This window comes from Enhydra lutris, unplaced genomic scaffold, assembly GCF_002288905.1.
Source record: "Enhydra lutris kenyoni isolate GAN:26980312 unplaced genomic scaffold, ASM228890v2 scaffoldscaffold84, whole genome shotgun sequence".
NCBI lineage: Eukaryota > Metazoa > Chordata > Mammalia > Carnivora > Mustelidae > Enhydra > Enhydra lutris.
Window position 1 is genome coordinate 2,330,668 of NW_019154168.1, and position 15,758 is coordinate 2,346,425.

The window sequence follows — 15,758 nt, forward strand, 5'->3', positions numbered from 1 at the left end:
CTGCTTGACACCCTGACCTTGGACTTGTGAGAAAGCAAATGTCTGTAATTTAAACCACCCAGTCTATTGTATTTTGTTATGGCAGCCCTAGCAAATTAATATAGGGCAGCTCTCAAAGATGGCAGCTGGTTTCCTTCCTTCAGAATTAGGGAACAAGTGAGTACACCCAAAAGGAAAGCCACAGTCTTTTTGTAATTCAGTCTCAAAAGTAACAGCTAAATACTTCTGTTGTATCCTATTCACTGGCAGTCAATAAGCTGAGCTCAAATACAAAGGGAGGGGATAGTATGAGGGCATGAAAACAATGAGGTAGGGACTATCTAAGAGGCTGCCTGCCACAGACCAAAACATCTGTAACTTAGGGATTCTAAATGAGGTGAAGAATAAAAAGTCATAGAGAATATTATATGATGAGTGGATTATGTGGGAACTGTAATAAACAACCCTTAAGAGTGTTTGAACAGGGTTTAAGCTGAAGGAGAACTCTCCAACCTAGCACCATGTAACTGTTTTCATCCCATGGAGTTACATGAAAAGAAACTTAGGAGACCCCTAGTAATCATCACAGCTGATATGAGCACTCAATCCAATTTTGTTTTCTTTATCATCACCTATATTTACTCTCTTGTATGACAAGGAAGAATAGGAAGTAGAAGGGATTTTAATTAGGTAAGTGTCATCAACTACCCTCGTACTGCTGCTTTGCATTTAGTTTTCCCTCCACCCCTTGCCAGTTTTCATGCTTGGCATAGAAACACCTCTTCATGAGTAAAGCTTGCAGTCAATTATTATGTGACAGTACCAACTATTGCCCTAAATATATATTCAAATTAAGGGTTACATAGCGGGCATTTCTAAAGCAGAACATTCCTGTAAAACAAACAAAAACCAAGCCAGCTGGAATGTTATTTTGGATACACCGTCCTAGCTCAGGACCATTATTAGTTTCTCAGGACTAATCTCCAAAAATTCACTCAGAGGGGAAAAAAAAAAAAGGTAGACTAGGTTATAAGCAAACACTAGTTAAATACATGCTATTAAAGGTGAGAAAGAGGGGCGCCTGGGTGGCTCAGTGGGTTAAAGCCTCTGCTTTGGCTCAAGTCATGATCCCAGGGTTCTGGGATGGAGCCCTGCATAGGGCTCTCTGCTCAGCAGGAAGCCTGCTTCCTTCTCTCTCTCTGCCTGCCTCTCTGCCTACTTGTGATCTCTGTTTGTCAAATAAATAAATAAAATCTTAAAAAAAAAAAAATAATGGTGAGAAAGAAGTGTTAAGAATCCCAAAAATCTTTCTCTGAAGAAAAAAGAAGCTCCATATATTTTAAGAGGTAAAAAGACCATCAGAGGCATATTTGTGATTATTTCTTTCCGTGGCCATTGTAACAAGATAAAGAGGAAGAAGGTCAATTTGGAAAATTTTGGAGAGGACTTCAATTTTTGGTCTACGCTCCCCATTTATTAAGTCAGTAGAACAAATCCATAACTTTAAGTTCTGAATCACCTGGCCATTAAAAAATACACTCACATAAAAAATGTATCTGTACTCTTGGCATAGGGCATACTTGGAATTATGATCTCTGGTGTTTAAAATTGGCCTTGGGGAGTTTAAAACTCCATTACCATGCCTTCCAAGTCTTCCACTCTCCACCTCCATCTTTTCCTGTGCCATTAAGTGGCACATGACAATGAAGAGTATGGGGCTTGAACTTAAACCGGCTGAGTCTGAATCCCAGCTCTATCCTTGGCTAGCTATAAGACAATTCTGAGACTCAATTTCTTAATCTGTAGTGTGGAAATAATCACAGTAATATAGGGGAAGAAAGGCCACTTCTTTAAAAAAATTTTTATTTATTTATCTGGGAGAAAGAGAGAGAGAGAGAGAGCATGAGAGGGGTAGGGTCAGAAGGAGAAGCAGACTCCCTATTGAGCAGGGAACCCAATGCAGGACTCGATCCTGGAACTGCAGGATCATAACCTGAGCTGAAAGCAGTCAAGTAAACTGACTGAGCCACACAGGAACCCAAACGTCACTTTCTATCCAGTTTGGCTGATGGTAAGCATTCAAACCACATCTATCCATTATTAAGTTGATTATTCTGTCATCAATGTCCTTTAATTTGTGGACTGGCCAAATGTATTTTCCTTCTTCAAGATACAACTCAAATATCTCCTTTTCTAGGGCATCTCTGATAAATCCTCCAAATTCCTTCTTCTGGGCTTTCATTCTGTTTTATTTTATCTCTGTTTGTACACTTGTTACTTTCATCATGACTTCCCCCCCCGCTTTTTTACCCAACCCTCCATTGACCAGAGCTCCTTGAGAGTATTGGTCATAACTTATTCTTTTGTTCCCACATGGTAGATGCTCAAGAAATGTTTATGAAATAAATGAATGGTCGTTCAGACATTGATATAATGTCCTGTGAATAAGTAGATGTCAGGGTAGAGTAAATTTATTAACAAGCATCTTTGAAAGGAGGATTAAGAAAAATAATTCATTCTAAAAATGTCTTGAATCAATACATTCTATACAAAACAAAAACTACTCATTAACAATTTGGCATGATGGACATTTTGAACAGGGAATATGTGTAGAATACACAATGTTCATGCTACTGAGATCACTTATAAAAAAATGTGGGCATAAGGGTTCATTGCAACTTGTCAGGTAGCATTTGCATTTGACATTTCAAGCCATTTACTGGTATAGTATATCATGGATTCAGATAAAAATGGTATATATTAAGAACATTAGTCAGTGATTAAACGATTTTGAAAACTGATATTTAAGGCACTAGTCAAAGCAACTTTTCAGCCTCTATATTTAATGACAATCAGTACTTAACATTCCAGTTATTGGTATCTATCTTGATGCTTGATAATAGAGCAATTTCCATTCATTCATATCCTAGTTCAAATAAATCATTATTCTGTGCTTCCACATCTTTCATCTAAATATCAAAATGTTAAAGCCTTACTTTCTAACCTGGCCTTTAATGATATGTTTTTCTAGTTAACTTTGTGTATCATTATCAATTCTTCAGTACTCATTTTGAAATCCCACGTAATTAAGCACATTTTCAAATCAGCATTATTTCACAATGTAAACAAGATCTGCATTTGAATGAAAATTTTAAATTTTAAAAATATTGTAATTTAAGTCTCTGGAAGTATTTTTGTTAGCATTGCAAGTATCAGTGTATATCACAGTATAAATATTCACTTTCATTTATTAGTGCAGCTAAAAAACTCTTTAGTGGTTAATATTATCAAAAAATAGTCTTCTTACATTTCATTCACATAACTGGATATCAAAAGATTTGGGGTTTAATTATACTGAATACAATGAAATAATACATTTTGAATTAGCTCTCCAAACTTATTTCAGATGTCCTTAAGATTGTTTGTAGTTCCTTTAGTGGGGCTTACAAGAGAAAATCAGAGTACACTCAAAAAGAACTTAAATTCTTAAATCTCCTGCCTCAAATAAGGATTCATTTCATATTTCTCAATTTCCTCACTCACTTGGCCTTTACTTTTCATGCATTATAAAATGCTGTCTCTGCCATATCCACATTATACTAACACTATCCATTTCTTTCTTCACTGCCACCATCACAGACTAAATAGTATCATTTTTTGACTGACTACTGGCAATCACTTGCTAACAGATACCACTAATGCTTGCCCCCTTCTATGGTTTTTCAAAGGTGAATATATTTTGACATTCATTCAAATGTCTCATCAGACATTTTTTGAATATTCAAGAAGTAGTACTAACATTCCCTGGTTTAGAGGAATGGTGCTGGTATAAGTGTGCTGGTATCTGAGCACATTGAAAGACTCATCTCACCTGATGCCTCTCTTCCTATCTTAGATCAGTAGGCCACCAAAGCTGAAGGGATGAAGCTATAAAGGCTTAATATCAGCCTGGCACCTATATCATTAAGTATTTATTTTTTCATCTGATAGAGAAAAAAAATTGATAGATAAAAAGAGAAAATAGGCAAATCCTCAATTATACTTGGAAACTCTAATATAAGCAGATATAAAAGTCAGTAAACATAAAGATTTCTGTAGCACAATTTAACCAACTTAATCTAATTTATACCAACAACTGTGGAATACATAATTTTTCAAGTTTTTGTGGAACATTTACTAAGGTTTCTACTATTTATTTATTCAATACTTGTTTAGTTGTAGTAGGTACATTTATTGAATAAAAACATGTATTTATTTAATACATTTATTCAATAATGTTTTGGAAGTCCTAACTGGTACAATAAGGCAAAAATGGAGAAACAAAAATTGAAGAGATTGGAAAGGAAGAATAATGACTTTGCATCTTAAAAATCAAGATGAATCCTTAAACAGGCTCCTAGGAGTAATGATTATAGCAAGATCCTAGACTAGAATATTGATGTACAAAATCTAATTGTATTTATATATAAAAGAAAAAATAGAAAAGGAAAACTAAAATATAAACGTTTACAATAGTATAAAAAAGCATAGCATAATTCTGTGGTTAAGAATAAATCTAAAAACATATGCAATACTTCTGCATTTAAAACTATAAAAGATGAAATACTTTCTAAAAGAACCTAAATAAATAGAGAAGTATAACATCCCAATAGCTTAGAAGACTCAGTAATGTTATCAGTTTTCCCCAATTTGTCTGTAGATACACATATGCAATTCTACTCAAAAGCCAAGTTGGATTTTGTTTTATTACCGTGTTAACTTATTTGGTTTCTAAATTTAATATTTATTTGTCTATTTATTTATGAAATTGCCAAGCTGATAACAAAAGAATTACGAAGTAGTTAAGAATAGTAGAGAAAATCTTGAGGAGCATGTTGGAGAACCATGCTACCAAATACCAAAACTTACTGTGAAATTGCAGTGGTTAAGCCAGTGTGATATTACTGTAAGATTATTACAATACACTAATGGATGGGGCGCCTGGGTGGCTCAGTGGGTTAAGCCTCTGCCTTCAGTTCAGGTCATGGTCTCAGGGTCCTGGGATCAAGCCCCACATCGGGCTCTCTGCTCAGCGGGGAGCCTGCTTTCCCCCCCTCTCTGTCTGTCTCTCTGCCTCTCTCTTTCTGTGTCAAATAAATAAATAAAATCTTTTAAAAAAAAATACACTAATGGAAAGGAATAGTGTTGGAAAAGACCAATACAAATCCATTTTCTTTCTTTCTTTCTTTCTTTTTAAGATTTATTTGAAAGAGAGAGCAAGAGAGTGAGAGAGAGCATGAGCAGGGAGGTGGGGTAGAGGGAGAGGGAGAAGCAGACTCATCTGTTGAGCAAGGAGTCTGATCCAGGGCTCGATCCCAGGATCCTGGGATGATGGCCTGAGCCAAAGGCTGACACTTAACCAACTGAGCCACCCAGGCGCCCCAAATACATTTTCCTAATTTACAGGAAGATGCCACTACAGTTCAGTTCCATTTTTTGCTTGTTTGTTTCTTTGTTTGTTTTTAAATAAATGGTGCAGGAACAACTGGATAACCATATGAAAAAACCAATACTAGACCTCCTCCTTATACTACACATTAAAAATTAACTCGAGACATGATATACTCAAACATAATTGATAAAATATTAAAAGTTCTAGAAGAAAACATAGGAACATATCTTCACAAACATAAGGTTTTCTTAAATAGAATATGAAATAGGATATGATATTTTTACTAACCCTTAAAAAAAAGACTGGTGAACTACATTTCATGAAAACCAAGATAGCAAAAAGATAAGCAACAAAATGAGAGAAAAGATTCACAACACAAATCAACCCAGTTTAAAATTGGGCAGAAGACTTGAACAGGCATTTCATGAAAAACTCTACCAAAATGGCCAGTCAATATATACACAGATAGTATACAACATTAGTCATCAGAAAAAATGAAAATCAAACCACAGTGTAAATACACGATGCACCCATCAGAATTACTGAAATTAAAAAAGACATAATATCAAGTAATGGCAAAGAGTTGGAAAAATTAGAAGTCTTTGTCAATGGTAGTGCAAACTGAGTTAACCCATATTAAAAGCTCTTTGGTATTATCTAATACAACTAAACATACATATGCCCTCTACTCAGCAACTGCACTGCTGAGTTTATAATCCCCAAAGTAAGTAATGATATTGACCAGAAGGCATGGTCAATACATTTATAGCAATTTTGTTTGCGATGGCCTCATAATGTAATAAACCCAAGTTCCTTCAACGTGGAAAAGGTAAATAAACTACAGGATAATATCCATACAGTAAAATACCACACAGCATAAAAATGGGCTACCATGTATACTACAAGAGAATGAGCTTAGCAACAATGTTTAATCTCACAGACATAAGGTTTAGGCACAAAAAAAAAAAAAGGCTTCAAGCACAAAAGAGTACGTACTCTAGGATTCCAATAATATAAAGTTCAAAAATAGGCAAAATCATTCTTTAGTGATAGAAATCAGAATAATCATGGTGCTTACTGGGTTAATTTGGTATTGACTGGTTGGGACCATGGCACAATAAATCCTTCAAGGTAATGACATTTTCTCTATTTTAAATGTAAAAAACATGTATTTAATATAACTCCATGTGAGTTGAATTTCAATAAAATATCACCAAAAACAAGAACAAAAACGAAGTAAATTCTGGGTGCATAACAGTAACTACCCCATGAGACTGTTTTGGGGGCTCAATGGAAATTCATTAATAAAAGTGCATTTACTATAATACCTGCCACATAGTAAAAATCAATGAATACTGGATGAGCAATACCAAGTTTTGTCGATGATATGCAGCAAATAGAAATCTGATATACTGCTGCTGGGAGCATATATTGGTACAGCCATTTGGGAAACCCTTTGGCAATATCTACCAAAGTTAAATATACTTCTAGCCTATGATAGTAGTTCTTCTCTTAGGTATAGAACTAAGAGATATGAGTATATGTGCTCCCCCCAAAAAACATGCATAGTAGTAGTATTCTCAGCTTTATTCATAGTAGCCAAACACTGAAAATAATTCAAATACCTATCAACTCTAGAGTAGATTAATAAATTGTATATTATATAAATAAAATAACTGTTAGTAATGTAACAGAACAAATTATGACCAAAGGTGACAACAAAGGTAAATGTTGAACAAAGGAAGGAAGGCCAAAATAAAAAGACTACATAGAATGCAATTTAGATTTTAATCAGAAGATGCTGTATAATTCTTTTTATAAGAAGCTCAAGAGTAGGCTAAATTAAACTACAGTAACAGAAATCAGAGTGGGCTACTTCTTTGCAGGAGAGGTGGTAGTTATTGTCTGGAAAGGGACATGAAAAACCTTCTGGGATACAGAGTATTTTCTATATGCTGATATGGAGGATGGTTACATATTATGTGCATATTTAAAAATTGTATAAAGCTGTATGCTCATAATTTATGTACTTCATACATTATGTCTCAATATAAACATTTTAATAAGTATTTTTAAATTGAAGATATAAATAATTAAAGAAACCAAGAAGTTTACCTAGTTGTACCATGACTTTTTTAAAAATCAGAAATAGTACTGTCAATTTATTTTATAATACATTACCATAACATTTAGATCAGCAAAGGTCATTTTTGGGTAAAGAAGAACAGTAACATTAATATGTTCACAATACTTAGAAAGGACATAAGTCCATCAGCATATTACATTTATTAATTTATGAGATGTAGGGATTGCTGAAAGATAAAAACTTATAATTACTATATAAAAATGAGCTAACATAAACTATGAGATTATAAAAAAAGAACATCAGTCTTCTTCCTCAATCTCAAATAAAAACATAGGAAACAGAAGGAACAAATAAACATGAAAAATTTATGAACTAGAAAAATCCAAAAATTGATTTAGACAAATCTAAGAACTGCTACCTTGACTATATCAATAAAAGAGATTGTTTACTTCTAGCTTCATCTAGAAAAAATAGGAAAAGAGACAATTAAATTAAGAATAGAGTATTATATTAGCAAAGATATAAAAGATTACTTTAAATTTGTTATTTCCAGGATAATCAGGAATCTAGAGGACAGGGCTGATTTTTAAGGAAAATATAAATTAACATAGTTAAGAACAAAATGGATTATCAAAAAGTCAACGAGAACAATTTTAAAAATTGAGAATGCTGCCAATAACTACTACAAAAAAGGAAACACCATCCTCTGCCAATTTTCTTCATTTGATTCAGCAATGATTTCATATCTTCAAAGAGCATACATAACTTGGCATAATTTTGCAAAATTAGAGACTCATGATAAAATAACCTCTATTCTATTTATAAAATTAGCATATATTGATAATAAAACCCGACAAAAAGGCCCTTCTAAGATCACACACGAATATTTTTTTTCTTTTTTAAAGATTTTATTTATTAATTTGACAGACAGAAATCACAACTAGGCAGAGAGGCAGGCAGAGAGAGAGGAGAAAGCAGGCTCCCCGCTGAGCAGAGAGCCCAATGCGGGGCTCCGTCACAGGACCCTGGGATCATGACCTGAGCTGAAGGCAGAGGCTTTAACCCACTGAGCCACCCAGGCGCCCCAATCACACACAAATATTACTGCTAAATATAAATTAAAATCTATTAAGTAAAACATTTGTATGTGTATTTTTCAAGCTAATTGGACTTGTGGTGGTTTTGTACTATTAATTTGATTAAATGGAAACTACATTTCCCATAATTCACTTCCATGTATGGTTCTGGGCCAGCACTACATATGAAAAATCTGCATGAAATTTGTGAAGCAGAAGTAAAGCAGGAGTCATTACCCTCTGAAAGTCAGAGTAGGGCTCTAGGTGCTGCTGCCTCCCACATGTCATCTGCTGGTTTATTTTTCTGCCAAGAAGCCACAACTGGGCCTGCTGCCGCCGAGCTCCAGCTAGATCTCCTGCAGATTCTGCATCCTGGGTCAGATGCAGACTTTTACCAAGTCACTTCATAATCAAGGTTAAAGATGGCGAATGAAAGATTTGGCTTGTACTCATGGATTGCCATTTGTCCCAACTCTTGCCTATTTTTCTTTCAGACTGCCAGCATGTCAATATACAGAGATTTCTGGCCCTTCGCCAGAAGAAAAATAGCCTCCCATGAACTCCTTTACTGGCTCTCTCTTTAAAGATTCCTGATTAGTAACTTTTATCTGATCCTTCCACACCTCTAGTTCCTCAGTTCTTCCTTATGTATTCCTTAATAACCATTCCCTTATTCTATGTCATTCATAATTGTTCTGTTTCCCTGCTCAAACACAGACTGGATAAGTGGTATTAATTCCAAGAATGTAAGGATTCTTTCCATAAGAAAATCTATCAATATAGTTCAAGTATTTCCTCATATTAATATGTCCAAATATCACCTTTCAAAAACAAACAAAAAACAAAACAAAAAAAACCTTCCAATGTCAGAAAGCTTCCAGTAAATTCTATAAAACATTCAGTCTTGGGGCACAGGAGTGGCTCAGTCGGTTAAGTGGTTAAGTATCTGCCTTCGGCTCAGGTCATGATCTCTAGGTCGTGGGATCCAGTCCCCATGTCAGTCTCCCAGCTCAGTGGGGAGTCTGCTTCTCCCTCTCCCCTGCCATGGCCACTCCCCCTGCTTGTGCCCTCTCTCTCTCCCAAATGAATAAATAAAATCTTTAAAAAAAAAATCATCTTTTTCTTACAACATCTCTTTCAGAGAGTTTTTTAAAAAATGGGAAATAGTCTCCAATTTATTATGTAATTTAGCTTAACCTTAATATTATAATTCAGCAAGGACAATATGAGAGTGAAAATATATTTTCCTTACTAACATAAACATAGAAATCTTTTTTTTAAGGTTTTATTTACTTGAGAGAGAGAGAGAGAGTGAATGAGAAAGAGAGAGTGAGCGTGAGCAGGAATGGACAGTGGGGTGTGGGGAGGAACAGAGGGAGAGGGAGAAGCAGACTCCCCACTGAGCAGGCAGCCTGATGTGGAACTCAATCCCAGGACTCCAGGATCATGACCTAAGCCAAAGGCAGATGCTTAACTGACTGAGCCACCCAGGTGCCCCCACACAAAAGTCTTAAACAGAATTTTAGCACACCAAATCCATTAATTTGTGTGGATATGAGTAAATATAGACAAGTTAGATTTTAGTTCAGAGAGACAAAGTGGGTGTAATTTAGAAAATCAAATAATATAATTTCCCACATTAACCAATAGGAAAACCATTTGACAACTTCAATAAATGTAGAAAAAGGATACAATAAAATATATAGGTATTCACTTAGAAAAACAAAAATAAAAATGAAGGAAAGTCTCTTGAAAAGCGTTCAGTAAATACCATATACATGTTGAAATATGTTCTTTTGAGTATAGGAATGAAGCAATGAAGGAGCTTCTGGGTTGTGAACACAAAGAGGTTCTGGGAGTGTGGCTCACCTGGAAAGAACAAAAATTCTCTGCACCCCTTCCCACATACCTTGCCCTATGCATCTTTTCCATCTGGCTGTTTCTGGGTTACCGTCTTACAGACTGTTAATCAGGTAGTGTAGTGTCTTCCTGAGTTTTGTGAACATCTCTAGAAACAAAAATAATCTAAGGAGTATGATGGGCTTTGGTCTTTCTGATAAAACTTATTTTGAACTCCAAAAAGGAAAGAAAGAAAGCCCTCTATTACCACTACTATTTAATATTGGATATGCAATGAAGTTAAAAAAACTGTACATATTATAAGGATAGAAAAGGAATAAATAAAGCTGCCATTATTTGAAGATAATTGTATAGGAATATCTTAAATTGTCTATAGATAAATTAATAGAATTAATAAAAGAGCTAACCAGCAAAATATTAAAGAATCTACAAATCAATCTATGACTATATAGGATTGACAATTTTAGAAAGTGAAATTTATAAGTTACAAATAATGTGAAGACATATAAAAATCTCAAAAATTATAAAAGTTTAAGAATTATTAAAAGAGGAAGTATTTACATGGAGAGATATATTATGACCATAGTTTCAAAGATCCAATATTCTAAAATGTTAATTCTTCATAAATTAATATATGCAAGCACCTTTTTTTAATTGTAATTCAAAATTTACATGGAAATGCCAAGGGCCAAGAATAATCAAGATACAATAAACAAAAAGAACATGTGGAAAGAGTTACTCTACCAGATATCAAAACCAATTATAAGCCTCTAATAATCAAGACTGTGTGTACTGGCACAGGGATAAATAGAGAGACCAGGGGAACCCACAAAGGGAGACCCAGGGAAAAAAACCAAACTCAGGTATATATGAGCAGTTGTTACATGTCAGAGTTAATAAAGCAGAGAGGGAGGAGAAAGTTTTCAAGAAATGATGTTGAAATCTTTGGATATTTATATATATTAAAAAAAAGAAAGAAAGAAATTAGATTGCCACTTTATAGAAAAATCAATTAAAATGAATCAGAGATCAAAAATGAGAGGCAAAAGTATACAGGTTTTAGAAGAAAACAAAGAATTTGAGGTTAGGAATATATCTTTAACAAAATACAAAACTTATCTCTTCCTTCCATAAAGTAAATGATTGATAAATTGAATTATGCTGAAATTAAAAATTTTTCTTCAATATGACATAAATAAAAGAGAAGGAAGTTAAAGCATACAGTAGGACAAGATATTTGCAATTCATCTTATTGAAAAAGTCTTAGTATAAGAATATTAAAAGGATCCCTACTAACTAATATGAAAAGAAAACTAATAAAAATGGACTAAATTTTTTGAATGAGTACTTCCTGGAAACAAAAATCCTAAATGGCCAATAAAAATATGGTACACTGTTCAACCTCACTAATAATAATGAACATACAAACCAAAATGAATTATCATTGCATACCCCCAATAGACAGAAATTTAGAAGGCTGATATCAAATCTTGGCAAGGATATACAGCAAAGGAAATTCATGGTAGGAACAAAAGCCCACCAACTGTAGAATTCATAAATAGTTGGTTATAATCTTTTAATGAGCCTCCACATAACATAAAAATTAATAGACTATAATTACTTGAATATGGGATAAATCTCAGAAACATAAGGCTGAATGAAAATACAATTAGATAGTTAAGGTATAAAGTAGAGTATAAAATTAACATCCAAAATCAATGTATTTCTTATATAAGAATAATAGAAACTTGGGAAAATATAATTGAAATAAATTGATGATTACAATAAAAATAGAAAATACATAACAATAAATCTATCATGACATGCTCGTGATCTATGTCTGAAACATTACCCTCTAATGCTTTAAGTTTAAAATACCTGAATAAATGTAAAGACTTCTTATCATTGGAAGAAAAAACTGGAGTAATAGAAAAATAAGTTTTAAACAAGCACTAATGAGTGATTAATTAATGAATAAGTTCATTAAATGAACTTATGTTCAACGAGTAAGTTTTAATGTTATTCCAATCTGTACCCCACAGGTATTTGAAAATAATCCTAAATTAATCTATAAAAATTAACATAGGACAATAACTAGGATAAATATAATCAAGTAAAGTAAACAGAAGTGACTCACCATACAAGACTTTTAAATTAAAGCAATCCTTCTGGAAGGCTGACACCACCCTCAGAATAAATAACGTATTGCTGAATGCAGCTACTGAGAGACTTTCCTATGAGACATTAGTATATGATATATAGTAGCATTTCAAACAAATGCAGAAACATGAAATAATAAAAAACTGTGTTAGGACAATGATTAACAAGAAGGGAAATTAAAAGTTAGGTCCCCATTTCACTTTTTAAATCAAGTACCCATGATTCAAACTAAAGAACATTATTATGACGCAGTGTAAACACTACGGTAAACTTTGGTGGTGAAGCATCCATTTCATCCTCTTTGAGGAGAGCCATCTCCAATGAACACATTGCCAGCCAGAGGAGTAGATAAAGAGCAGACCATCTACTTCCCCTAAGGTTCCTTTGTTGATTTCAGTAACTGACCCTTTGGACCACCGCCTTTTACCTTCTCTGCACTTTACAAATTGCTGCTCTAATGTTATAAATTCATCAGTAAAGAATGAGCTCAAGAAATCCTCCACTAAAAGCAGAATCTCCAGAGCATGTGTGCAGTTCCCCACCCACCAACCTTGTTCTGTGGCTCCAGGTAAATTGTGTGATTTCCTGGTCTTGTGAGTTATAAACGTTTATATTTTCAGTTTTCTGATTGTTGCTGAAGGGTGTCGTGCAATCATAATAAGAACCCCAGGGATGGTCCAGTCGTAGCATTGGTTTGGAAAGGGGAGATTGTTGGGGAGCTCACTGGGGCCAGGTGAGTGCCCCCAGGCATTTATAGAAAACAGCATTTTTAGGCATAAGCTGGGACCTGGACAAAACTGGCACTCTGACTTTCCCCCTCTGCTTACTTGCTTTTACTAAATGATGCTCTTTCATTCTTCAGATCATATCTTTCCTCCATCACAAAATATACTCAAAACTCCATTTCACTTTCTTCTTTCTATCCACTTCTCAGAATCTTTGTTAATAAAAAATTTCCCACCTCACTGTCAAATTTGTGAGAAATTTTCAAAGGAGTTCACATTTTCAGTTTGTTTGTTTGGTTACACATTGCAGTATTTTTTGTTTATCTTCTCATTTCTCCCTGCAACTCCTGCTGTTAATACCTGAATCTGTTTTCATTTACACACTGTCTGTGTCAGGTACACAGTGAGCACTAAAGTCATCTGTGTTGATGAGAATAAATGGAGAAATAACGAATGCTTCAACATTAGAGAGGAAACCAAGCCACTCCTCTGGTATCATGACTTGCTTTCTTCCAGCCTAGAGCAATGACACAAAGATTTCACCAACTGGGAACATTCCCTCCAATTAACTTAATTTGTGTCAAAATATCCCTTTTGCAACAGTGTAGTAATGTTGGTTTAACTATAACCTTACAAAGGCAAAAAGCCTAGTTACTTTAATGTTCAATGAATTGTTTTCCCTAGATAACAAGTATTGAAAGAATTTTAGCAGAGCCATTTTCAAGTTTTGACAGAATCTATTTCAAGGGCTGTGAAAACTGCAGATTATCCAGCCCTACCCACAGAGATTCTGCTTTAGAAATTCATAGATGAGGCTCAGTGATCAATATTTTTGACAAGCAGCACACTTATTCAACAAATATTTTTGAGTGCCTGTCATTAATATTTTGTTTTGTATATAGCTGTGAACAAAACAGACCAAAATTCTTGCTTCTGCAGATCTTACAGTTCAATGAGTAATCCTGGGATAAGGGTTTTTAGTATTTAATGGCAGTCTTTAATATTAAACAAACTTTCTTAATATTGTTTTATATTAAGCTGTTTAATACCTCACTGTGTTTGGTGTGACATTTTGATATGGAAATATTTTGAGAAAGTACAGCATGTAATGTTGATGATACCATGACTCCATATCTATATGCTATTTCCTAAATTTCTCTCTAATTTTCAAAGCCAAGTACCTGATATGTATTTTTTTTTTTTTTGCTATAGAATCAGATAAAACCGTTGATATGTGATGAAATACAATGGGAGAGGCTTTCAAATTTATAAAAGAGCATTTAAAACTCTCAACTATAAATAACACTGTAATTTTTTAAAGTGAAGTGATGGGCACTGGTGTCAATTAGAAAAAGAACATTCAACTTGGCCTTAGAATCAGTATATTAGAGAAATGTTTTTTGAAATTCTGAACACCTTCATGAGGTGCTTCTTCTCCCCTCCCCCAACTCCTTCCTACAGAAAAAGACCTGTTACACAAACTATAGAATTTTAGCAAGTGTTAGCACATCATTAGTCCTATCAGGACTCACCCCAGGAAAATTCACACTTTTAAGCAGAAGAATGAGATGGTGCTCTCCACCACAGGGAAAGTACCCAAAGCCAAGAAACTAGAGTTGGTCCCAGTACATATGACAGAGCAAAGTGAAGGTGTACACTATTTAAAATGTTTAATTCAAATAGAAACTACCACAGCATCTGCCAGTAGAAGCTTACTTAGACTCACTGAAAGGAAACAAATTTGGGAGAAGCTGCCCAAAAGACTTGAGGCTATAACGAAAGACATGAACTGCTGTATAGCACCAATTTATAAAGAAACCACAGCCATCACTACTGAGCCTAGACACTGTGGTTTTCACTAATATTGACTTTCTGCCAGGAGCTCAAGTCAGCACACTTTCTTTTTGTGCCCCCAGCTCCTGAGAATAACTCTGATGAGGGTACCCTGGATTGGTAGAATCTGTTATACTCTTCTGCCTTTGCTGCAAGAAATCCTAGAAAAGAATTTGGCACTTAGAGCTTCAAAAGAGGAGACTGTCCCCTATGAACACTAATAAAACAAGCAGTTCTTGACTGTGAGTTCAAATGGACTAACTGAATGATAAAGGACAATTAAAGGTTCATCTTGTTAATTTATTTTTATTTTCTGTATCTTTCCACTTTTGAGAAATGTGCTATGAGCCCTCAGGGAACTCTGCTTTGGAGGTCAGGTCTCCATACTCTGCAATAATTTCTAGAAGAAATGAGTGCATTTTTTTTTTCTTTTAGGGATGAAAGAGAGAGTTGATGATTTCCTTCCCAGTGAATCACTAGCTAAATGGACGGATCCTGAGTTACATCTGAATGGAATGAAATGTGGCCATGTAGTTCTTCCTGAAGGATCAACACAAATCATTCAGCTGATTCTAAATTTGATGGAAGAGAAGGAAGTTTTTCAGTAG

At 34.4% G+C, this 15,758-nt stretch overlaps 1 pseudogene; it reads left to right on the forward strand.

Moving 5' to 3' along the window:
• The window catches only part of LOC111161335, a 40,940-nt pseudogene extending 26,663 nt beyond the window's left edge, over positions 1-14,277 (forward strand).
• Positions 14,278-15,758: the final 1,481 nt, after the last annotated feature.